The sequence below is a fragment of the Gambusia affinis genome, linkage group LG14, assembly GCF_019740435.1.
Source record: "Gambusia affinis linkage group LG14, SWU_Gaff_1.0, whole genome shotgun sequence".
Classification (NCBI taxonomy): Eukaryota; Metazoa; Chordata; class Actinopteri; order Cyprinodontiformes; family Poeciliidae; genus Gambusia; species Gambusia affinis.
In genome coordinates, this window is record NC_057881.1 from 24,523,513 (window position 1) to 24,551,341 (window position 27,829).

Sequence of the window (27,829 nt, forward strand, 5' to 3'; positions counted from 1 at the left end):
GTGAGAGAGCAGTAGCTCACTGTAGCTTATGCTGTCCTTCTGCTCTTTATGGTGATATCACTGCTATGTGGCAGAGGGATGTTTTATTTGCAGTGATAGTTAGAAATACCCTTGTTATAAGAAAGTAGAACTGTACCGAGTGCTCACATTGCTGCTAATACATCTGCATGTGGACAATATGATTCACCACAGAAATGTAGCGACAACATCAGGATAAACAAGCACAGAGAACTTTCTGATAACTGGATCCTCATGGAACGTGCTAGAACTGGAAATGCTGGCAGTCCTTCAGAAATCTCTCGGGTAAGGATCCACATTCTCGGCTGTTTTAGTAAGGCGACGCTTACTGCTAATAAAACATATAGAATATCTCATCATTTGGCTTTTCTTTTAAAATGACAGTTCAACCCTGATTTACAGCGGCTTAACTCTCCCACACACACACACACACACACACACGCACACACACACACACACACACGCACGCACACACCCACGCCCACACACACACACACTCACACACACACACACATTGGTATGCCCTTCTAACATATACAGTTATTTGCAGCTTTTGGCAGGAAGGCTAGAAAACATAGAGTGGAACGCCGGTATTAGGGGGTTAGGGACCACAACCATCTGCAAAAAGCTGAAAACCATGAATACTTGAAACCCCCTCTACAAATACTTATTCTGCTACTATTACTGCCAAATTTAATAGTGTGAAATCCAAATATACTCTAATAAGGATCTGTTTGTTTGTCTGTTTATCTATCAAACCCACAATGGCCACTGAAATTACTGGAAACTGACAAAAGTAATAATAGACAAATATTTACTGAAAATTAACCAATAAAAATCAGACACTGGATTTGAATGTGGCCCAATAGAATCACTTAAAAACAAACAAACTAATGAATCAGGCCTAGACATGTTACTGATACATGATACATCTAACTTAATATTTTGTTACCCAACTTTCGATGGCATTCAAGTATTCATTAGAAGGGGGTTATTTACATCAAAATGACCTTGAGAAGTGATGTGTTGGTTCTATAACATGGAATATAAAACTTTTTTGATTGGCTATCTGTTTGTTACCTGCATAAACTAGTTTGTACAAGGTCTGGACCATGTCATATAATTCACGATAATACCGCTAAAAAAAAACTTGCCCAGGAAAGTACATTTTTATTGTTATGTGGATGGTGTAAATACATCATCCGATCACCGATACTGAAATTGTAAAGATGAAAGGAAATATGGCTGAAAGCATTACTGCTGAAGAGGAGCTATATAGAAAGGCTTCCTGTAGCTGTTTGCCAACCACTGTAAAACAAAGAAGCTGGTTAGCTGGTTTACAGTCTGAACTGAACAGCAAGACATATAAATTAGGATAAATACTTCCTGACCTGCTTGACTGGAGACGTAATGATAACACTACTATTCTAGCCTGGCCATTGTCTTCCTCTGCAATTTCGTCCAAAAAAAAATTGTGTAAAATATGTATGCTTTCTCTCCCTGACTCGGATTGTCTCCAGCCAATTTTTGACAGGGCCAATCTGTAAACAAAAAGAGAAGTTGTGAATGAATGAATTTACAACCTCAACAGAGTCCAAGCCTCCAGATAGAAATCATTTCTCAACATCTGAGAGCCCAAACCCTCTGGATGAAGCAAAGTGAACTACAAGGAGCAGGCTTTTACTATGCTACTACAACTCAGAACCAAAGAGAAGAAGCTAGTTAGCTACAGCTGGTCACGTCTGCTAACTCTAAATGAATCAGTGGAAGCTAAAGTTGAAGGTGCTTATGGTTCCGTATCACGAATCAGATATTTCTTTAGGAAAAATATGAAACAAACTTCAGTCATCGTTAGTAAAGCAAAGAAAAAGGCACTGCGGACAGGGACAGGGTGTCGTTGCAGTTGGAGTTGATGTTGCCGGAACATGAAAGTTAAAAATCAAAACACTAACAGTTAGCCCTTACTTCAGTGGAAGTGTCAGTGACAGATAGAATAAATGAAAATGAAAACTATTCCTCACTTTCAGGAAGTGTGCAGACTTTTTACCCACTTCTTATTGGTGATATTTTGGTGTTGAGATTTCCATTTATATTAAAACAAGAGTCTTAATCTTCCACATAATGTTTACATTTTAAAAAAAGCATGAGTGGGAAACACTTAACATCTTATAAAACTAATGTTCTATGTGTATATAAGTATTTGTATTTCCATCTGGTAGCTGATTTCAAACTCCTTTTGTTAGCCAAAATAGTACACATTGTGTGATTTTGTATATACTTATGTATGAGTATTTTTTAATGTAATAACTGTTTATGATGAAAAGTAGGAAAAAAAAACCTTTCCCCAAATAAAAAAAGAATAAAAATGTGGAAAACCATCTGATATTATTATGGACATGTTTAAAAAGATATATAGTGATATCATTTCTGGCAATATCGCTCACCCCTATGCTGAATATTATGAGATTTGAATAGATTTGTTGTGTCTTTAAAATAGGAAGTAGTGATTAAAATCTATTAAACTCAAAATACTTTTAATTGCATGCAGTAATTAAAAGTATACACTTATCCATAACCCTATGCTGTGGAATTTTCTCTTTTTAAACGAGCTTGGTCTTCATGGTGTTTACCTGCATTCTGAGTGGCTGCCGACACATTTCAGAATGTAAGGTAGAAGTAGAGATATCTACCTCTAAACCCCACCATCATTACCATCATTAGAAAAACATCATTAAATATTATCCTTCTTACATTAATCGAGTATTAGAATAATTACAACTTTTTTTTCTCGTTTGTGTCGTGGTCATGATTCCAAATTTTGATCAAAGCATTCCAGGTTTTAAAATGTTGTCAAAGCTGAGACTGAACAGGCATCCTTTTAAATTTATGACCTGCTCAAAAACCTCAACAACATGGAAGTGAAAAAGACAGGGCGAGGACTATACCACAGCAACATGTGGTCACAGATTGAAACCATTAAACCACAATGGAAGAAGATGTGTTGAAACCAATAGGTTCTAACATGTTATTAGAATGCTTCCTCTATGTCTCTGCCCAAAGTTTCATGTGTAGTGACTGACAGGCTCTATAACATCCTCGCTGCACAATGAAAGCATTCTTGACTTGACTGAAGCTTTATCCGCTGAGATCCTAGCATTCACTAAGATGCTTTCATAATGTGGCACTTTTCTTGAGTCCTGATGTACTCAATCCCTTCCTTGGCATGTCTGGTTCCAGTTCCACACTCCACCTTCTTCCACTGCTTGAAAGTGGTCCATCTTTCAGGAAGCACAGATATTTGGGTAGAGGGTTTTCCTCAGGATTCGTCTCACTCCCCCAAAATGAGTTCTTGCATCCAGTCTTTTGGTGGTTAGTTTAGAACAAACCTCTTGATCTTAGAAAGAGGAATACTAAAGCTTGGCAGACCTTTGAAGGTTCTTGATAGAAAGCATATCCTCTTTTAGATTAAAAGGTTTAAATTTAGAACAGAATTTCTTTCTTCAACTTAGGCAAGAACAAATCATGGAATTTCACAGCATCAGCATTTAAAAAAGAAGCTACTGCCTCATTTTCACTGAGTAGTATGGCACTGGTCAGTGTGGTTTAGTTCCACACTGTGTCATTGTCCTATGGATCAACAATAGAAGTTGGCCCAGGAATGGTGGAGCATGTTTCTTTAATAACGGAAACAGATAAAATAGCATACTGAGCCAGTAAACAGAAGATGCTGTACCGTAGCATGGACACTGTGGGCGACTGTAGCTCTATAGTAGAGTAGTTGTCTTGCGATTGGAAGGCTGTAAGTTCAATTCCAGCTTCCTCCTGCCACATGTTGTTGTGCTTCTGGGCAAGACTCTTTGGGGTTAACCCAAATTGCCTACCGATCTGTGTATCAGTGTTTAAATGTGCATGTGCATGTGTTTGTAAGTGTGACTGGGTGAATGTGACTCTAGTGTAAAGCGCTTTGAGTGGTCAAAATGACTGGAAAAGTGCTATGCAAGTTCTGTCCATTTTACACTGCAATGGCATGTATCCATCTCTTTCTTAATGCTTAGACTTTCAATTGCAGCCATTTATTCTAATATATTCTTAGTGGCAGTTGGAATAATTGAGCAAATAGACTACAAATAGACTGTAGCAGTGCTGGTCCTACGGTTGCCAGACTACAAGACCAGAAATCCTAATCATCACTCATCCAACGCCATGTTTGACAGTTGCTATGATGTGTTTGTTATACCATGCCATCCCACTTTAAAATAACAAAACGTCTACAAAGAGATGTACATATACACTTAGAAAGAGAAGAGGCCTTATGGGTGTGAAAGTAAATCTAAAAAGTCTACCACACTTTTTTGTTAAACAATTTTAAAGCCATTTGTCACTAACCTTCCTCTTAACAATTATACGGTACTTTGTGTTGGTCTATGACAGGGGTGTCAAAGTCAAATGGACGGAGGGCCAAATAAACATGTTTCAGGATGATTCTTAAACTTAGAAAGAGTGCGTCGCGTGCTTTGTGAAGATCGAAGGGGGGGGGGGTGCGTGCGCTTTGTGAAGATCGAACGGGGGTGCGAATGCGCGTTGTGAGGATCGTCAAATAAGGAAGATTTTTTTTTCAGACGGGGTGCCGGCTTGCTGCGGTCTGCGGGCCGGTTCTAATAATAAATCAAGATCATCCCAGGGGCCGTGGAAAATCTTCTCGCGGGCCGGATGTGGCCCGCGGGCCTTGACTCTGACATATGTGGTCTATGACATAATCTCAGTAAGATATGCTGCAGTTTGTGCCTCCAATGATACAAAATCTTAATAAAAACTTTTAAGGTGTGTTAATACTTTCACAACTGAAATACCAAAGCTTTTATTATCAATTGCTCAGAAATCAGGGGTCGCCAGTCTATTTATTTTCGTGTAATGTATTGAAAAACAACTCAACTAAAGAGATGTATTTGCAATCAAACAATGCAAAGTGTCCCCTTAAAGTATTTACAGCATTAAATCACAGCATATAGATGCTATCGTAGCCATTTATTCAGTAGAAACAGACACCCAGAGCATGTGTTGTGTAAAGCTTACACAGCAGATGGTGCATTTAAAACTGGACAAGCATTATTAACACACATCACGACACATGAGCAAGTTTCCTTCCAAATGCACCAACTGGAAGCTGACAGAATCAGAAGAACTTTGACAGGTGAAACCTTGACCTTAGTCCAAAGCTTCAAATCACCATGAGAAATCACTTTTAAGAGTCCTGGAGGGCTTTCTCTGCCTCCACCCACCTGCTCACACACACACTGTACAGCAGGGGTTTGATGTTTCTCTTCAACCAACTTTGGATAATAGGAAGTTCAGTTCAGCACTTAGACCAGCTGCTTTTACAATGTTCAGATTATTTTAAATCAATAAGCCCAATCTCTCAGCTCTTTGTATTCATCATATAGTTTTTGAAATTAAATATCTATACTTTGTTTCTTGGATTTATTTAGATGATGTGTTAAACTCTCTCAGCCTATTTCACGTTCTCAGGTAGGTTCTATATAGTGTGGCTAATGAAAAGGAAGCACATAAAATGTGGTCATATTTTAAAAATTCAGAATTTAACATGGGGTTGATTACTTTTCTCACATAGGTCCAGACATTTTGGGAGGCTTTTGTCTTTTAATAAATGGAAATATATTTGAGAGGGCTGTTTCGTATTTTCTTTGTCTGGTTTTTAGTGTTTGTTTTTATCAGTCTTTCCGGAAAGTTGCGATGTCTCAACTATTAATGCAAATTCACTCACCATTCCCAAACTTTGCTCAGACTTGCAATAGTCCAGTCATTGCAACTATTTCGCAAATCTGACCAATCACCTTAATGTTTTCTGTGTTTCCTTCTTTTCCGACCAATCACTGCAACTTGGCTGAATATTGACCAATCCACTTTCCCTTTCTAAATTTAATTTCCTGTTTCATGACACCTTATAAACCAAGATGAAAGTGTGTGTGAAACTGAACAATAACATATGCAGGTTTTTTTGGGGGGGGATAACCCTTTCACAGATATTCTGTAGGATTTGCTCCTACTGTGTTAACAGTTCATGTTTACTTGAACGACCAACATGGGATTCTTTTGTTGCATTGTGACTTCTCCTCAGGATATGATTTAGTATATAATGAGATATTCTTTTCAAAAAGGTACTTGCACATTAAATATTAACTATGTCAAAATCCTGATAAAGCATCTGGTGAACATGAGAAAGTTTATTTTTTACTTTTTCCTTCAATGTCCCTTTATGAGCTCCATATGTTATGACAAAAATAAAGCTTAAAAAAAATCACATTGACAGCAGGTTTTTGAAAACAAGACTACAAAATCAGTAATTTTAGGCTGCACCATTTGCAAAACGACATTGAAACATCCTAGAGGGACTGATCTGAAACATTCAAGCAGATAAACCAGGTCAATCTGGAAGAGGTCAAACACAGAGCTGTACATGACAGGACTGCAGTATTTTATCAAACAGTAAACTTGGTGAATTTTATCCAAACTAAAATTCCATAATTCCTCTACATCTACCTGCAAAGAACTCACTCTGTCAAGGTCTCACAAGTGGAACCCAGATCACTTCAAGGACACCCACAAAGAGACCATACCCCGGAAACCACCGTATTACACCCCTGGCGGAAGTCTATCTTCATCTCAAGTAAGATCAGTCTAATTCTTCCTGAATTTCCACTTTCCGACAACCTCAAACTCACCATGTCTTTCTCACTGCTCTTCAGAATACAGACAACCCTGGTTGCCAACCCCAAGGACAAAAACAAGGTGTTTTTGCATAGCTGAATGGTTGCCATGGAGATTAAGGGATTCCAAACATGAATTAAAGAATCAAAGCAAAACTCCAGGTATGCTTTTAATCAAGGAATAACATTATAATATTTTACATTCTGCCCCTTTAAGAGGTTTTAAACAGGTCTCCTCAATTTGTATCTTTCAAGACTCTTCACTTATTTATGAACATGATTCTGATAAAGTAGGCAAATGACAAAGTTAACATAAAACCCAAATCCTGAAACATCACCAGGACATATGGCTTTGGATTTTTCAGTCCATAATAATTTTACTAGATGGAGCAAGTCAGCTAAAGAGGAGGGAGGGAGGGACGGGAGAGAGACAGTCTATCAGTGAGGATGACAGATGGTGCAGGAAAGCAGAGAGGAAAGGAGAAAATAAATTGGGCAAACTACAGAGTGGAGCTAAACACTATGTAGAGTCCAGAGGGCCTTTTGAAACAGCAGGGTGATGAAACCTCCAGCGCCTGGCAGTGGGACAGAGCAAGGGCCAAGCAGCTCTGAGCAGCACAGCCAAGCCTTACATAACCGACCACATCGCTCAGCGCTCTCCATGCCGCTCCCCTTAAAGGTAAAGGCACACCGACCGCAAGTCAGGGTGGCTCCATAGCCCTTTAAGAGCTCACTAGCTGCAATGTAACTGTTACATGCTCATGCTCATTCCACAATTAGACAACAATAAAACAAGCTCTGTGGTTATAGAGCTGCTGATTTTACAAGCACCAAATAGTTTCTGTGATCCTGCTTAGAACAAAACTTACTAATGATGTTGCTTTAACTGCAGTCTGGATGAGAGAGAAGCTTTCATTTTGCTCTCTATGCTCTGTTGGACAGTAAGCAGAGAAACCAGCTGGAGAATAAGCAGAGCAAAACATAAAAAAACGATGGGTCTACACGGGCGCTATTAAAAAATATTTCTATAATAAGTTGAGCACTTTTCCATCATTCAGTTTCTGTGTCCTTTGCTTTTTGTCACAAGATGAGTTGAACAGAAAGCAGTTTTATTGTTTTGGCAAAAAAAAAAAAAAAAAAACCTACAGGAAAAAAAATCTAATTTTTCTTCAGGGAGCCATGAAGTTTTATAACAAAATTCCACGAAAAAGGAGCATGATTTCCTGTGGAATTCTGTGCAGTGGAAAACATTTGGTCCCAGGACTGTGCTGCAAGAGGCGCACAGAGGTTGTTTTAGGAACCACTCAGTACTGGCTGGGAGCAGAGCAATGCAAGCTGAAACTCAATGATCTCGAGATTGTCTCAACCATCTTTAAAAAAGTAAAAAAATTCACTTCAGAATGTTGTGTCAAAAACACTGGCAGCAGTTAAGCCTCTTTTTTAACATTCAGATTTACAACAGCTTCAAACTCACATGGTACTTTCCAGAAAGTATGTAGACCTCAGGAGACAGCTAACCGAACCCTTTATGAGGGCCTGGGTGTGTCTGCAACTGCATTCTGCTCCACTTGTGTTGGGCAGCAGAGGGTGGATTGACTGGTGCCATATAACCAGAACATAACGGGAGGGTGGGCAGAGACTGATGGAAACTAGTGACGTCATCAGGAATGGACGGAAAATGTTGACGGAAACTTGACATATCTCTACATTTACTTTGAGGAAACTTCCAGGGCAAACAGGATGGATGCGATCAATTGTAGCAGAGATTTACAGAAGATGGATTAAGGTTGATGCTGTAGAAACCGCAGCAACAAAAATATGCAGTCAGGATTGAAAATCAAAACAACTTTGGATAAAATCGCTGTGGAAAAGTCTTGAGTCATGTGTTAATGACTCAGCATGTGTGTCCAAGTAGCCAGAGTATCTCGGAATCTTTTACAAAGGTTTGGATCTAGATTTCTAAAGGTCTTTTTTGGTTTTTAAAAGCACTAATTTTTTAACATGAACCAATAAAAAATGGGATAATTTCAAAATACAACTGTATCTTAGACCTGTTGCAATAAACAATAAGTCAATGAGCTCGATAATAAAAGGAGGGCGATAATAATCGCTTGTTTTCTCTTATGTAAAGAGGATGACACCCTGGTGTCTCGAGTTATTCCTCCCCTCTCGTTTCTTTGGTAACACCTCAACACACAGGGAGCCAAACGTGTCAGTTTTTCTCCCTTGTAGCTGAACTGAATACACAGGACGCCATAGCAACAACAGCGACAAAAGTTGAACAATATCCAACTTTCTTATGTCGTTTTGCTTGCTGCGCACATTTCTGCTGGACAAGGCAAAGCAAATGTCGCCTCACCGCGCAAGCAGCTCTGTCTCCCATCACTGACATGGTCTCAAAATGACAATATTATCGTTTATCGCAATAAGTTATGGGACAATTAATTGCCCAGAAAAATTTGGTATTAGGACAGGCCTAATCTCATTGCATTAGAATATCATCAGAAAGTCTAATTTCAAGTTTTTACACCTGTTCATTTTTCTAATTCTTGTAGAGCTTGTAAGAAAAACATAGCTGAACTCTGCTTTCTAAATTGTATCTCAGATCTACGTTGTATCTAAAATACTCATCAAACCACCAAGATATACATTATTCTGAAATAATACAGTGGGTACCTCATTGGTGGCAGCAGGAGCAAATGGTAAACAGAAAATTACTTTGATTTGTTCATGTCATTTGAGCCCAAGGTGATGTTTCTGTTTCTTAGGTTTGGGTTTGATCAATTTGAGGAGCAATTGTCTCCCTGTACTCTTACGTGTGATAAACTAGAATGTTGTGAGCTGACTGAGCAACAGGATGAGCACGTTGATACTTGACACAACAACCATGGTTCGGTAGCTGTGCTGGCTTTAAAGTCACGCTGACCGCTACATCCTCTTTGAAATATAGTAAGGAGGATACACAGCACTAAGCCTGTCACAATAAGCAATAAATCAATTAACTACAGGAAAATTTAAATGAGTGCAATAATTTCCATTTGGACAACAATTGTCAAAGATATGCTCCTCTTTAATATCATTGAAAAGCCGCTATTTTGAGAGACGCTGCCAACATGTGACACCCAGTACAAAGTAGTTTTTAGTGTTGCTTTGGATGTTTAAAATGGTTTTTGGTTCCAGCGTTAAATGTTCTTTGGAAATTAGTTTGTTTGATCTTTCCGTGGGCGTACTCTCATTATTATTACTATTAGCTGAAAATTGGTTGAAAATGACAATATTATTGTTTATCACAATAATTTCTGGGCCAATTTATTGTCCAGCAAAATTTGCTATTAGGTCAGGCCTACGTTGCCCCAGTGTAAACAAGTTTTCTCCACTTGTCAGAGACAACGGGGCTTTGAGAAAAGCCTCCACTCCTCACTGGAGCACCAAAGCAGCAACATGTTTCGACTAATTCCATCTTCCTAAGGTGTGAAAATATGCTCTCAGAGTTTGTCTTCATGACATGCTAGTTATTTTCAGAATAACTAGCATGCTGATGGATTTGAAAGCTTTAGTTTGCAGTGTATCAGGCTGTTGATATGACTTCTAGCATTATGAATGTAAGAAAAATAATATACACAGGCTATAAGACCAAACGCATCCACATAAATATTTTATCAGCCTCTTTAGCACTGTATTCCTGTAAATACCCTTTACATCTGTGTGGCATCAACTCTTTCAGAGAAAATAAAATCCTTTTCCCCCTCAGCTGACCTTTACCCTCCCACATAGCAGCCCAGCCAGAGGCAGAGAAGCGAAAATGGAGTTCTTTTTACTGCTTCTTTCTCTACATCACCATGAATAATTTAATCCCATCTAATCCTAAGAGCCTTTCTCAGCTTCACCTGAAGGAGAAAAACAGAGCAAGTACCACTCTGACTGCCAGAAGGTCCATAAGCTGCTCATACCCAACCACAAACTCGGTCTGAAATAACACGATCACATTAGGCCACACAGCTAGTGGGGTAAGCCCACATACAGCTTTAGGCACACTGTATTTGCTGATTCAGCTCACCTTAATTTAGCTAGTAATAGAAAATAGAAAAAAAATAGTTTGTGAAAATTACAAGAAATGACAAAAAATATCTACAAGGTTCTTATAAAAGCAGTGATTTGTGAAAAAACCTCAGGAACACACAGGGCTTTGTGGCATAACCTTCCAAATAAATCGGCTCCAAAATGTCCTACTAATCCTCTCTGAGGTGGTCATTTTTATTTATGATTTTCATGCCACAACTATATATTATTACATTACTTGTTTTCTTTGATTTCATCAAATTCAAAGAAAATGTCAAGTTAAGTTTATCTAGAACTTTTAAAGACAGATTAAAACTGCACAATAGTGCTGCAGAAAGACGACAAACAATGCAATACAATAAATTGACATAAAGAAAATAAAACTAAAACACCACAACAGAAAAGGTACAGTGTCAGGCCTTAATTAAATGCGAATGGATAGAAATAAGTTTTAAGAAGCGATTTAAAATGATCCAGACTGTGGACAGATCTAATGTGGAAAGGTAACTTATTTCAATGAATAGAAGCAACAACAGAGAAAGCCTTTATTCTCAAATTGAGTCTGATTTAACACCTGTATGGATTATTTTTTAGCATATAAATATGGACGTCATCGACAAAGCAACTAAACAAAATGATGAATTTCCTAAAAATATGACCAAAAGGCAGTAAATACGAAATAAAACAAATAGGACCTAAAATTGAGTCTTGGGGGACTTTGTACTTTATAGGTTTGGCCCCAGACAACACTTTCTCACTCCTGACTCGTCATATATTGACGAGTTGGGATGATTTGGGAAGGTTCCCTTTGCATCAATAATTGACGATTTGGGAAGGTTTCCTCAGCATCACATGTTGATGCGTCGGGAAACCACTATGCGTTAATAATTGACGAGAAAGCTCCCTAAACGTCCAAAACCGACGATCTGGTTAGGGTTAGGGTAAAGGTGATGGTTAGGCTTAGGGCTGACCCGACGCGTCAACATGTGACACTGAGGGAACCTGCAAAAGCATCAATCTATGACAAGTAGGGAGTCAGAATGGGTTGCCCCAGAACATCAGTGGTCAAAATGGAATAAGAAAGTTCTGTTTTCTAAATTTGATTTGAACCATTCCAAACGGATTGCTCAGATCTAAATGTAATAAAACAGCAAAATTGCCTGAGTCAGCCTTTAAAAAGAGGAGCAGTATGCTCAAAGCAAAGGTGTATTAGTACTTTGAGCACCTTTAAACCCACACTTAAGTTTCTCAGTTTTGTTATAATACATTACAAAAGATTTGAGCTGAATAAAAGCTAACATGTTGACAACCTCAAAAAGAGAAAGTTTAGATAAAATGTTATAGACTTGAATCTAGATTGTTTTTTTTAAGAAGGCGTTTAACCACAGCCTGTCTGAGAATTGATGGGACACAACATGAGTGAAGTGAGACATTTATCACCATTAAGATAAAAGGACCAAAAGTGACATAAATATTTTTTATCAAACAGGTAGAAAGACAGCTTAAAGAATAATTTGATGGCTGCAGGTGTTTAATTACAGAAGTCAGTTCTGCAAGTGAAACTGCCTCAAATGATTCAGAGCAGGTACACACTGTGACATTCTATGAGGAACTAAATTTAACAAATTTGAGCCTCTAAGGAGGATCATTTTCTCTGTGAAAAACTTAGAGAAGCCTCACAAATTTCAAAAGAGGCTAAAGAACCAGATTTAGTCAAAGGATTTTCTAGTCTATCTGGGACACTAAACGACTCTACAGGTAAAGTGACTCGACTTAAAATGACTCAACTCTGAAGCTACAAGATCAATCAAGTATTTAGATTTTGTTAAATTAATAACATTCTCAGTGTCCTTCAGAATTTCTAACAAAATCTGTAATAACTTATTTTTATTTAGTTTTAAACAAGTAGATATACAAATATTAGTTAACAGGCAAAACAAGAGCTCAAGGGCAGGATTTATTAAATTGAAATATAGCTTCCACATTTCCATAACTATACATATAGCATTATGAAGACTCCATTGGCAGAATTTATAATATGTGTTGAATTTGAACCAAAATATGTGATCAGGTAAGGAACCCCATTTTCTCGCTCAGGTGGTGCAGAGTCCCACAAATCACTGTTCATCCCTGACAATAAAGCAATGACTGCAACGCCAGAGTTTCTCTCCTTTCTCCTTTTTAAGTCGTATTGCAAATGGGATAAATGTCTACTTGAAGGTGCAGAGAACGTGGGAAACAACGAAACAGAAATGTAAACAAACCAGATTAACAATCCAACAGAAGAAATGATCAAGATTCAGACCAAAAAACACCAACAAGAGAACACGGAAGCTACAGGTTCGCAAAATAAATCAACAATATACAGAGAACCATAACTAAAGGCTGAACTAAAACATAAAAACAGAAACAGTGTAGTACTACAAGAAATCTTAAAGTTAAGAAGGAACTGAAAAGAAAATGCAAAACAGACCAAAGTTCATGACAGTTTTTGTGTTTACCTTCTACATTTCCCTGCAGCTTTTATATCTGTCTCTGCTTCAACACACCTGAGTCAAATAATGAGGTTATTAACAGGACTCTGCACTGATGGGGTCATTATGTCTTTTGCTTCAGATGTGTTGGACCAGGGACACATCTAAAAGCTGCAGGAAACTGGCCCTCAGGTCTAGATGTGAGGACCCCTGATATAATCTAGACTCACAGGTTTGTTTTAGTTTCATTTACCCAGAATGCCATGGGCCGTAGTCCGCTTCCTGCTTTTGGAGCGGTCTATGGTCCGCTTGACATTTGCAAAAAAATTCAAACCGCACCACAGTTCATGAGCAAAGACCAAGTTGCAAAGGCGGACCAGAGTTAATTTCTGCACTCACACCTCCCCAAACAAATGTCGGGAAACAAACTGGAGTTTAATAAAAGTAGACTGGTGTGAATGCACCTTTAATTAAGTGGGAGTTAATGCCTTTACTACTGAATGAAAAAATATCCAATTGAAAATAAGGTGTTAGATATAAAATTATTATAACGGTACTAATATCTTGGTGACAATAGGAAAAATACTGTTGTTTTACTTATTAAACACAAGTAACTAAATCCCGTTATGCATTTGTTCATTCTGTAAGGAAAATGAATTTCTAAGCAAGGTGTACTCTCATAAAAATATTCATTTTACAGCTGAAAAAGCCTCAACCAGTGGCGTCCATTTTCACTTCTCGAGAAGAAGTGGAAAAGTCCTTCCTCCTCCTAACAGCCATGACAGCCAGGTCTGGAGGTGACTTGTTTGTGTCACTAATGTGAGCTTCCCAGCATGAAGCCCACATTAGTGGCTCATTCAGCGGAAACAGCTTAACATGTGCAAGTGAGGAGAAAAAGTTATTATTTCCTTTCTGACCCTCAACGTCTACTGACACACTTGTCGTAGATGAGTAAACGTACCGGGCTTTGAATGTTCCACAGTCATAATTTATCCAGCAGTTTCTCACTGCTACCACCAACTCCAAAACGATCCAATAAAGAACAGAAGAGAATTTTTTTCATGAAGTGGTCAACCCCAGACTGGGTGGAGTGCACCGCCCTTCAGCATCGTGTGCACTATGAACTTCAAGACCTGAAGACCTAGAGCCTGCTGCCTAGCCTGATGACACAAATGCTTTAAAAACAAAGCTTTCATTAGAAGAATCACTAAATCTGGACAGGACAACGGGTTTACAGCGTTTGGACGAGTGTGTTTACAACGTCTGCAAAGCTCAGCGAAGTGCAGTCATTCAACATCACACACACACAAATAAACATGTTTAATTCAAATCCATTTAATTGCAGCTCAAATGAATCCAATTGAGAACTGATTTAATCCACCAACAATGCAAAGCAATCCAATTAAACAAGTTCCTGATAATTAAATTCATCTCCATTTAAGCCAGTTACATTTGATGCCAATTCTGTGTCAATTTCACTCAAAGTCTATTAGAACTGTACTGAGCCAGAGCAAAACATCAAGTCGGATGGCAAACAAATAATTCATGTTCAGATGGTACCCAGGTTGCCATAGCAACCAGAGGCTTCAGGGACGACAACAAACTCTTATTGTACAATGTGTGACAACTTTGAATGTAAGCACAATTTTTTTATCAGGAAATAATAGCAAAATTAACAAAATGTCGCTTACCTGTGAAGGTGTCAGTGGGTAAATATCCCATCACATAGGAGAGAAAAAGAAAAGCACATCATTAATTTATGGCTATTAAGACATCAGAACAGTTTACATTTGACAGGACTTTTACATTTCTGTAAAAACAGGGTATTATTAGACTGGTGAGATCATTAGCGCTTTTGTATTTAAGCTCCTCACCAAACACAGTTCTTAAAAAATGCAAGACATGTTGCTTCAGCGTTGAGGAGTGTGAATAGTGAAGGGAGTGAATCAGCAGAGATGCCATGAGTTCCCTCATCAAGCTCAAAACATTTTCTATTCGCCCAGTTTAGACAAATTATGACAGACACAAGAGTCCATGTGCCCCTCCCACCCCCCCAACCCCTACCCCGCCACCCACCCCTGCCCTACTCTGGTCCAGACCCCATCAGTGACTGGGGAGAACCTCCTGGGATGAAGTGAACCTGGAAGCAGCGGTTACTGTTGCCAGTCGCTAACCTGAAAACGACTCCGGGAATGGAGTAGTTCCACATGCTGGGCAGACGTTTTTAACAATGTCCTTTTTTGGAGGGTGGCTTTAAGAAGGGAATGGATAGTAATTTACAACAACATCATATCCATCTGTTTTCATTTTTACTTGACCTGCAATGGGAACAGTGCACCATCAGGTCAGCTGGAATGAAATAAAATAAAGATAAAACAGATATAGAGTGGATCCCAGTTGAGTGTTTGCAGAATTTTCTGATTCCAAATTATTCACAGAGAACTTTGTCTATTTGAAGATTTTTCAGTAGTTAATATCTAAAACATCAAAAAGCAAATCCAGCTTGGAATGATAACATACCTAGATGCATTGCCGTCATTCTGTGAGTGCCACTTATATTAGTTGTACCCATCAGCATGGAGATAAACGTGGATGTTAGCCGTTGTGGTCGGTTTCTACTGAATGTATTAATCCATATTCATGTAAACGGTTTGGCAAAACGTTTACCTGAATGATACAGTGGTTTAATTTAATGCCAGGACTGTTTGACAAGGACCCAAGACGGCATGAGCCTGTTACTGGTATCAAAGTTTCTTCCATTGCACAGTTCTGATGGTTTGAAATTCTTTTTCATAATTTTCTTCAGCCGAAAGAAGGCTTATTAAATTTTGTCTCACTCACATACACAAATTAGATAAAGTTTAAGGAAAAATAATAAAAATATCACCTTTTTGGAAATATTAGGTTTTCTGAAAACTAATGGCTTACCATGTTGTCTAACTCTCATTAAGATAACACTGTTTTCAAAGTAGCACTGACAAGCTACAAGCAGCAAGTCTGTTAAGAGCTTAAAATACATCTTCATGTCTGTGTGTTCAGTCCCCTTGGATCTTAATGCAATCTTTGCATGATCCTCCTCATTGGATTGTTTTAAAACAAGCATCGATGATGTTCTTCTTCTGACCCCTGATTTTCTTAAACCTGCTGTGTGTTTGGCTCCACATTCTGACTGAGGTCATTACTGTTCCTGTCCACACACACAGGCAGATGCTCACAAAGCTTAATGTGGTGTATTATCAGTATTACTTCTATCTATTCATCTCTTTTCTAGGGATTCACCCATTCACATTTTTCACTTGTGATACTGATACAGATATCGGAGACCTAGTATCAGCTGATACTGATCCGATGTAGAAAAAAACTGATGAATTGACTTAAAATGTTTCTTTTTTAAACACAGACATAAATGTACTGAATCACTAACTGATTTGATAATTATGCACAACAACCATCTATTGGTGGATTACAGAACACTGAAATCCACCAATAGCTTCACAAGCTTGGTCGAATTTGTAAAAACAACATCTTTAATTTGTTCAGTAGGTGGAATTCGTAGGACAACAGCCACTGTATAATAATAAAGAAATTGGGTAACACTTTATTTGAAGGGACATGCATAAGACTGACATGACACTATTAAAAACATGACATAAGACTTATTAATCTTTATGAAGTAATCTTCATAAATGTTTATGACTGTTGTCATAAAGAGTTATTTGTTAAATAATGACACTTTTTATGCAAAGCTTTTAATGGGTTATTAATGCAAGGTTTAGTGCAACTTTGCATTAAAAGTGTCATTTACAGAATAGCACTTTATGAAAACAGTCATTGACAGCCATATTCATGACAGGTGGTATATCATGTTTATGACAATGACATGTCAGTCTTAAGCACGCCCCTTCAAATAAAGTGTTACCAGAAACCGAAAGGTTGACTACCTTGGTGTGACATGTAAAAATAAACTGCAACAAACGTTCTTTCAAATGGTTCAGAAAGTGCTTTTAGGAATTCTAAATATAATGTAAAATAAATAATTGTGGCACTCTATGCTTTGTGGCTCAGAGCACAAAGCATAGAGTTAAACTAAACAGATCTGCCTTATGATTTAGTATTATCACCAATACCCGATCCAATTTTTTTCATATTAGGACAGAAACAGATATTAATATCGGATTGGTGCATCTCTCCTTTTGTCAGATGCATTTCTGAAATATGTCAGACTTGTATGTTGTCCCCCTTGCAGACTCTGCCTCAGACTCCAGAGATGTAACAACTGGTCCTGTCCTCTCTGGCTCAGCACAGCACGGTGGGATTAAAGTTGCAGCATTAGATTCTGCTGACTAATCAATGAGGTAAGAACAGAGTTTTAGAGTATTATTATAGCAATAATAATACTCTTATTATTATATAACAATATTATTGTTATCTGATAATAATATAATATCATTATTAAAGAGTCAACATCTTAGATTATTTTAGCAGAAGTAGGTATAAATAGTTGTTGAAAATGTTAAAAATAGAATTATGTAGCAGATTTGTTTTCTTTTAAATTGCTCTGTAAATATGATAGTGTGTATTTTTTTCCTCAAGGTTATCATATCAAATCTCATACTGGCTTGTGACTCGGACGCACTGCAGGGGAATCTTTGTATGGAAACGACATAAGAATGTCTGATCAACTAATTTTATTCCAACTCTGGCTCACAATGCTGTGACAGAAGTCACTGTATTTACAAATAAGTGTTTACAAGCTTGACTTTTATAGTTCAACTAAGTAAAAGAGTTTTTATTTTGGTGTAAGTGTTTACAACAAAATAAAATAGGTTCAGCTCTTATCATTGGTTGAGTCTCTTGGGGCTAAAACAGGCTCATGTTTACACCATTCAAAGTTGAAGCAGGGAGAGAGGAGGTTTGGGGGTGAATAGTGCAAACAGATCTACTCCCGTTTTTTGAACAAATGCAGCTTTATTTTCACATCCTCTTGTTAATTCCAATAGGCAAGCCAGAGAACAGTTGGTGCCAAGAGCAACAACAGTTCTGGAAGAGTCACTTAGCTGTTTGTCTTTGTAATTACCTTGAGGGAATAGTCAAAGTGTTTTCATAACAGGCTTTCACTCACTAATTAAGTGAGTGAAGAATGATCACTCACTATCATTCTGAATAGTAAATTCCTGAATTTATCCTAAATTCTGAAATTTAGGAGAATTTTTCAGGAATTAATATTAACTACAAATAGAAGCCTTGGCTGGCACAAACAATGTATATATATATATATATATATATATATATATATATATATATATATATATATATATATATATATATATATATATATATATATATATATATATATATATGAACTGCTCTAAAAAAAACTAATCTAAGTGCCAGTCTGACTGCAAAAGAACTGTGCGAGGATTTGAAAGACTGGAGAATTGTGTAGCCAGCCATGCATGCACAAACATGACTCTTGAAATATCTTGAAAAAATCCATTTCTGTGTCTTTCCAAGTTAACCTCTGAATTACCTTAGAGCATTTTGGAGGCAATTTCGGTGAAAGAATTACAAATGGAACTTTAAAAAAATACAACTTTATGAACACGCTACTGTGTTCAACTTTATGAACACGCTGTGTTTTAGGGAAGGAAGAGGAAGAGACAGCCACTTTTCCCAAAATTCAAGTTGTTAATATCCCTGTATTAATATATTCAATAAATTAAAAGTATGTGTCCCACTAAAACCTGTTTGGCACATGCAAAGTACCTTTTAAAAATAACAACTGTTCAAACAGCATTAAATCTACTAGCACAGATTCCTGTATTAAAAATGCTTTTTATTAGCCTTATGTCATATTCTAATCCTAAATGTCATGTTTTCATTTGCCGGTGCAGAAAATCACTATGAGTAATAGAACTAAAGTCTTGAAAACATCCGTCTGGGTTTAGTTCATCTCTATAATGTTTTTCACTTAGCGATGGAATATTCTTTTTATTTAACAGCTCTCCAGCCACCATTCTGTCAACGTTCTGTCATGTACAGTCATAAGACATGACTCTACTTGAGAGTTCAGTCACATGGATCATCAGAACCCTTGTACAAGGGGGTGAAATGAGCTTCATCTGTAGGGTGGTTCCACTCCACCGGATAACCCCCCTTCCTCGTTGTCAAGGAGTGACTGAACCCTGCATACAAGAGTTTCAACGTCAACAAAAACACAAAACCTTTCTGAAAATGCCCTTAGGCGATCTGTGCCAGCTGTTTCAATCTGTTCTAGTTTTTATGCTAACCTCGCTCATGGGAAGAAATAATCACATTTAGTAACTTTTCACTTTAAGTAATGAGAGTATCTCCAATCATAACAACAAATATGAATTTTTACAACATATTGATCCTAAATATTGATCGTAAAATAAAGAAGCCTTTAGGATGGTAATAAAAAACTTTTACGCTTCTAACAGTTCCGAAACACGGAAGTCTCTGTCTCAGGAATAACACTGCGTTGTGTTTCTTTTCTTGGGATCTCGTTCCTCATGAAAACACTGTGTCTAATTTTAAAAGGTTCATTCTGGTAGATCCACACATTGTTACCAATAGTCTCCCCACTTATTGGAGCAAATCTGAGAGAGAATAAAACTGTCAGTTAGATTTATAGATGTACAGTGAACTGTTGGATCGCCTCCTACACCAACAGCTCCATTGTGGTTTGCCTTTTCCACTCTTTCTCTCTTACGCTTTGAGACACATTTTAAACAGCTTTAGTGGATCAATAGAGAAATCTTATAATTTGAGCAGCCTTTTTCAACTTAGAAACTGGATCTTTAAGGCTTTGGTATACAGTTGACACCAGATATTTACATACACTGTTGTTGATGTAAATGGATAAGAGTTAGGGTTCCAGTAGTACAATGATCGAATCTAACTTCTGTGTGCATAAGAGAAAATTGCCATTAAGTTCAAACTTGTGAAACCAATACTTTCTTGGAGTTTTTATTATATAATCATTCAACCTTGGGAAAAAAAACTTGCAACCCTTAGGGGCCTAAAATTTGTTATACGATGCTGAAAGAGAGTGTATGAAAACTTTTTTTAATACTGTATTTGATGGCTTTTATATTACTGCCTCATTTCCCAGACAGATTACATGAAGACAATGGGAACATCTCTGGGCAATGTGTGGATGTGCCACAACTTTCTCCAGCTGAAACAAAATTGAAGGTATTATCTTTGGACCTAAAGAGGAACGATAACGTCAACATTCAGCTTCAATTCTACAGATAGAAACTAGAGATCAGGTTGAAATCTGGGTGTAGTGATGAACTCTGACCTGAACATTCAAAGACACAGAAAGACAGTTACAAAGTTGGCCTTCTGGAAATGTTCTTCAACATTTCCAGAAGGCCAACTTTGGATTTAAGGACTGTCTAATCAAGATCTAGAGAAACTCATCCATGATGTGTTCACAGGTCTGACTAAAAAAATCAATCCTCCAGCTGTATCTGATCCAGAACGCTGCTGCTGGCATTCTGACTAAAATCAGGAAGCTAGAGCACATCACCTAGTTCTAAAGTCATTCCCCTGGCTCCCTGGATCTCAAACAATAGACTTGAAAATACTGTTGTTAGTTTATAAATCATTGAGCAGTTTAGCACCACAATACATTATAGAAAAATGGCATTTGACAAAATGCAATGTCTGTTATTGGTTTTCACAGTTAGCAGCATTAGCGGCTTACTGCTTTGCTGTGTGACTTGTTTTAGTGGAGAGAAGGATTACTTCATCTTAACCAGATGAAGTATTTTGGAAAATCATGATGCTGGCAGAGTGCTCCAAAAAATAGACTTTTCTCTTGATGTAAGAAAAACATGTCACAATATTCTATTATAACTTATAGAAACTAAACAACATATAGTATTATTACTGTACTGTTTTATATCTAAAATAAATATTTCTCACAAGTAACCATGGATTCCCTCAAGTAAATTCAGTTTTGAAATATCAAATAATGGTCAGTGGTAATGTAGCTACTGATACGGCTAAATGAATTATGAACAAAAGTCAACCAAAAGAACAAAACCAAAATATAACGGAGCTGCTCCAACATTCTGCCACCATGAGCGCCATAATTCACGAGCAATTGTGCATAAACTTTGTTTTTAGGGGAAGTATTGTTGGGTTCTAATACTGCAAGGTCTAGAAGATCACATTACACCCTTAGTATAAACTAAAGTCAAATATAATTTAAGACAAGCTGGAACAAGAACATCAAGACAAGTAGAAGGAATAGGAATATGAGTGGGAATCAGTGAGTAATATCCAATAGATACTCAGTCATTTTTAGAACACATTTGCAAAAAGTCAAATTTAGGCTGTCATAAAGCAAAACATAAGAAGAATTTCAAATCCTTCAAACACTTGCCAACATTTCATTTCTGTGCATGTGAACAAACCAGCATAACAGTGAAAGGTTTGATGAGGGTGAGCTCACAGAAGGAAGATTAGGCATGGTTTAGGCTAATTAATGCAAAAATCTATAATCTTTTGCATTATATTCTCATTATTATATTTTGCAATATATCTTTAGGCAAAGTGAATATCGATGTCTAGTCATCAGGGTACAGGGAGCAAAGCTTTCAGAAATATATCATTGCTTTGCTCCCTGAGGTCTACAGAGAAAAGAAGAGTTCAGTGCAGGTTTTACTCCAATAGGGAAGCACATCAGGGCATAGTTTTAGAACGTTACATCCAGCTGGACAACAAATAACCGATAAGGAAAAACAGAAAGTCAGCTGGTGCAGCACAGAGCCACAGCCTATTATTACCCGTCTGTGCAGCAGCACCCTTTATTGGAAAAACACAAATTCTCCTTGACTCACTTTTATATGTGTGTTCTGGAAAAGGCTGCACAGTTTGCTCTCCCCACTGAACTTTAAATCTGTATGCTGCACTGTATCCTCTGTGGTCAGCTGCAGTGTTTTCAGTCAGCAGGAGTTCCTCCTTGAGAAATGTCAGAGAGCTTTCTTTTTCAGCAGAGTTTAGCTCTGGGCTGTTTAGACTAAGTTTTATCTAAACACCATCAACACTGGGGTCGGAGGAGGTTGATCCTCCAGATCAGACCACTTTAAAGACAAGGGAATGAAAGTACAACAATGCTGATAACATTATGATCACCCACTTTACAACATGGAGGCTCCCTGTTTTCACTACATCACTTCCTGTGGAGCCGTGACTAACTTGACCAATAAATATGTGCTCTCCTAGTTAGCACAACCAGATTGTTTAAAATGTTGAGAATTTTGACATGAGACTTCCTTCTGTCGCACTTGTTTTTCCCTATTAACACATGATTGAACTAGAAAATGGAAAACTTGAGGTCAATCTTTTAAATTTATTTTGACAAACCTACCCTCCGCCACCTCTATTAACAGTCATTTTAAAAAGACAGTCAGGAAATACTGTCTCCAGGGTTTCCCCAGTGTATTATAAGCCTGGCGGGCCACTAGGTTTACTTGCCCTACCACCGGCTTAGAGATGCACAACAATTGCATTGTCCCTGCATCAGGTGCTGTCTCCTTTAAAGGCTCAATTTGATTGCCAGCAATATTAGGTAGGGGAAGTGTGTCAAGGTAAAATTTCTATAAATCACTCCCCACAGCATGTTGCCATGTTTTTTTTGTGATTGTGTTGGTGTAAAATTACTAACACTAAGCCACCTTTTTCAAGAAGTAGCAATCAAAGTTACGACTGTTTTATTTAGTTTTGATTTGTGAAAAGTTCACTACTAAAATACAGTGATCAGTTTTACACCAAAATATTGTGAAATTCTTGCTAGATTTGCTTGCAAAGCTTGATAATTAGAGCTATTAAGCAGTTCAGGCTAAAGCAGTATCCCAACTCCCATTCTAGTTGACTAAAAATAATAAATAAAAGTTAAGACAAATAAATTAAAGAACAAAACCTCTGTTCTAACAGCGGTCTTAGATCTAAGATTTACAAATCCCTGTTGTATAAAAGTCTATTTTGTTGGTTTCTTGCACATGTAGTGATAAAATTAAAAAGGTACAATAAATTTATATGTCCACTTAAAAAAAAAACACTTTTTATGCCCCCCAAGTGCTTTCATGTTGATGATTTTGGCCCTGATCACAAAACGTTTCGACACCACTGGTCTATGGGAAACAGATATTAACATTTTAAGAGTAAGAGCAGCAAACTGACACTTTCTCACCATGTGTAAACAGATTCAACTTTTTATGGCACAAAACCCTTTGGTCTGAATACCAGTCAGTACCCGTCAGCCGGCATCTGGACAACACCTTTCAGCTCTGGGCATTAATCTGTAGCAGGAACTAGGAGTCTGTGTAGGAATGAAGGGTCTTTAAATGACGCTAAATACAGACAGATCTCAGCAGCAAACTGTGCTGCAGGGCACAACCAAAGACGGGCACGAGAGGCTGAGGCACACAGCCAATTAAAAAGCTAACAAAACGTCCCATCATGTTCTTACATCACCTACCAAAACCTCACCAAAACAAACTGTCAAATCTAGTAAAAAGAATTTTATTCCAACAAAAATATTTGGCACCTCCAATGTCAAAAAAAAGTACCTTAATGAAAAAACATGATAAAAAAAAGACACCACAATTCACCATTCAATCGCTCAGTGTGGTACTGCATGCACCAACATGCACTAATAGCTGTCAAAACTGTTATTTGTGAGAACAATTTTATTTGCACCTAAGTACATAAACACATCCACAGAGCTAGCCCAAGGCAAAGCAAACTAAGCAACATGTAAGGACATCTCCAAACCAGCAGGGGGCCACCAAGAGCGCTTGAATTCCACTCATAAAACACACCTCTAAGTCCTGTTTGTATTTCACAAATTCAAAAACTTTTTGTTTTTATTTCTTTGACTTCTTGCTATGAACAAAGCCTCTTTAATTGCTGAAAGATGAATCATTGCTGACTCACTAATAAGCTAACAAAGAGGTTATGACACCATCAAGAGTATGATCTGAGGGGCAGCCATCACTAAAAGCACCTCATGTTACCAACATGTTTCTTCTGACTGGTAGGAATGTTTGGGCTGACTCAGTCAGAGTCCTGACATGAATCGACCGAGAACCTGTCGAGGGAACTACAGATGAGGGTAATGGCAAAGACCAGGTCCAACTTCGAACAATTAAAGCTCATCACCAAGTATTACATTTTTAATGACAAGCATGCAAAAAGCTGATTAGCTATTAGAAGAAGGGTATGATTGCATTAATGTTAATAAAGATTTTTCTGGTGATTACTGAGGGCCGGGGGTAAGTCATTCTCAACATACTATTTAAAAAAGTCCCCCCATCCCCTAAAACTGCAATTCCTTTTACATTGTTGAATTTGTTTTGGAGAGATGCCCTCCCCATTTCCAAACAACTTCTTGATACAAGGGAAATCATTTGAAATCCAACTCCTCCGGTGGTATGAATAATTCATCCAGTCATTTATTGATTTATTTAGTCCTTTGAAAAACAGCCAGGTTGCTTTACAAAGATAATAGAAAAGAACTAAACAAAAACCCCCCAAAGAGAATAAATGAACATTACATCTGTTAAACGCTGTCTAACATGGGGCGCTTAGATTTAAAGCAAAGCCTTCACTCACTATTATACTCACTTTATATTCCTTAGTTAAATGGCCCTCTCTACACACTCACAGACTTTTACACTGGTATCCAACCTCCAGTTAGTTCCATGATACTTGTCATGTTAGATTTCACACAAAAAACAATACCACCACCTTTAATTTCAGGACTTTATCACATTTAGTGTTCCTTCAGTGCATACTGAGACTCTTCTGTTGCCAATGTATCATATCAATTTTAAAAAGTCTTAAGTAGATTGCATTGCTGCCTTTAAGTTATTTTTTGTGATGAATGTAACAAGTTTCTGTATTCAATGAGAGGATGAGTCTCAAGACATTTTCCTGTATAAATAAAGAATTTATTTATTTATTTGGATAAATAAAAGCTACAAATATGTAATAAAATGGCACAGTGCTCGTAAGCACATAAAGCCTTTGTGAATAAAAAAGTCTCACACTTTGATGTTTAAAGGCCCAGGTCAGTGAGTGAGATCAGACCCAGAGGAATCTGGTTCTGGGGTGTGGTTGTGGCGATGGAGGAAACCTGTTGCAGTGATGTTCCCCCCCTATATTTTATTTACCTCCTTTATTCATCTATGAAAATAATTTTTTGAGCAGATACAATGTGCTCCATTTCCACTGAAGGAATCCTTTCAACTTTCTAGGAACCTGGATGGTTTTCTTCTCGCCTCATTTGCACTCCCTCTGCCTTTTTCAGGAACCGCGGAGGCTTCTTCCTTCTCCAGGAAGGGAAAAGGTGATGGTGTTCAGGCCTTGGTGTTTCAACACCTCTTCCTGGGACAAGCCTGGGAGTCGGCTTCCGCTCTCTTTCATTCAGTTACATTATTCCAGAAAGTCTGGAGTAAGAGCATTTAACTCTTAATCATATCTACTACAAAATATCACAGAATAACACTCAACTGATCACTGGTGTCAGGACACCTCATCTACATGTACAGCCTTGTTTTGGTCCCCAGCGGAAAAATGCACACAAGAGCCATCCAGCCAAGTTCAAAACATTCCACAAAATGAGGTTCTGGTGGAAAAAAGTTCGAGAACCTACAGTCAAAGTAGAACTTTTACAAGTCCTCTGTTTCTAGAAGCAAAGCTGATACACTCACAGCTCCCTCTATAACACACACTGAGGTCTACTGAACCTCAGTGTCAATCTGTTCCTCATGAACTAAGGCACTTCTCATGACATAGCTGAATTATCCAGTTCAACATCTGTTATTAAAACTTTTCAATTAAACAGCCAATTCAAATGTCCTGCTTTACTAAGCTGCACAAACCATTAGTAAGCTGAAGTATGCTTAAACATGTCACATTTTTATGCACTTCCTGTAAATTTTTCTTTTGCTGTGCAGCATTATAATGCCCTCTACAGCAACACCGTTTGTTTAGCAGAGGTACTGCACTGTGGATGATTTTTAAGTATAAAAAATTTTAAAACCTAAGTTGTGGGACCCAGTTTTAAAATATGGGATAAGGAAACTGTCTGAAAAGAAATGAAGAGCAGTGGAGGCATGCAGAAAACACACATGCAGTGCAGGCAGGAGCACACACAGGAAGTACAAATGATCCTGACGTATGGAGTTGAGTCTTCCCTCTGTCTGTGCGGAATTGCTTGAAGCCAATCTTCAGCTGGATGTTTGCAGCCACATGACATTATTGAGACATGGGTGGCTGTGGTGGAGGGTTAAAACAGCGGAAGAGACAAACAGAATGCTGTAGAGATTCTGTCATCCATATAAATTACAGAAATATAACCCCTAAAAGCTCATCTTTGGAGCAGAAGCTGAAAAGTTTACAGGATGCCCTCTGCCCTGTGAGGTCATGATGATGGTCGAACGATTTCTAACAAAAGCATCCTTTACAGGTGATAAGGATTGTGCTGTTTCTGCTTCAGTGAAAAAAAAGTTGTTTTTCTAATCTAAGGAAGTAACATTAGAAATATAGGCAATACATTTTTACATAAAACAAAATTATGTTGGAAAACCTCAAAATACCCTTAAATGCAAAAATGCAGGCCTTCTGATGGCCTCCTGAAGCTACAGTCAGTCCCTCACAAACTCCTTTACACTTTGTTTTACATATACATATTTTTATTTGTTTGGCAACATTAGATCTAATTTTATAGTACAGATTTAGTTGACTTTTATATATGTAATGTAATTATATATGTAATTCAAACATCTCTTAATATTTGTTGTACTGTCTTGTTTTGCCGGTACTGTGAGGGGTCACCCTGGAAAATTTACCACTGCATCAACCAGCCCATGCAATCAATGTCAAGGCCTTTAACGTAAATAATAAATAATACACACACATGCAAAAGCCCTACACCTGCATATGAAAAATATGCAAACTGAACTTGCAGGGGTGTTGGGTGGGCAACGACACAGCAACACCTCTTTGCCATGATTCAGCAGTATGGGTGCTACTTCAGACTCCATCCTTCACGTCAGTTCCACTATATTGTCAACACCAATATCTAAGTGGGCAAAAATATGAAAGAGCTCCAGATAAACATTGTATTCAGAAGACCCAGAAATATCAAGGGGAGTAGCACAGAATTTAGTAAGAACAAGATTACAGAGAAAGTAATCAGTTGCTTGGCAATCTGGCTGTTGCATTCCTACTCATTTCTGCTAGATTCTCATCTCTCTTCATACTCTGAATGGGGTTTCTCCCATTGAACTCAATTTGCTCTGTGTGCAATGTAGGTAAACAGAAGAAGTTGTGAACAATGGCGTTGATTTTCTGCTCTGTTTAAGAATTTTAATCTGCCTCCACTTTTAGCAATGGCAGTGGAGGAAGTGAACGAAGCAGTTCAGTCCATGTTGATCACACTTCCAAATATAAAATATTGAATATCCTTAAATAAATGGCTAACTGATGTTATTGATGATCAATTTTAAG

At 37.7% G+C, this 27,829-nt stretch overlaps 1 protein-coding gene and 1 long non-coding RNA gene across 5 annotated transcripts in view; one reads left to right on the top strand and one right to left on the bottom strand.

The window, feature by feature from the left end:
* thrb (thyroid hormone receptor beta) overlaps positions 1-27,829 on the bottom strand; it is a 90,377-nt gene that overhangs the window by 48,177 nt on the left and 14,371 nt on the right. The window lies entirely within an intron of this gene.
* LOC122843135 lies at positions 6,613-26,097 on the top strand. Of its 2 annotated transcripts, none has more exons than XR_006372672.1 (4): positions 6,613-6,703; positions 6,783-6,905; positions 17,523-17,631; positions 25,626-26,097. It is a non-coding gene; the product is annotated as an uncharacterized LOC122843135 (long non-coding RNA). The 2 variants fall into 2 exon arrangements; XR_006372671.1 differs by lacking the exon at positions 25,626-26,097 and adding an exon at positions 17,870-17,945.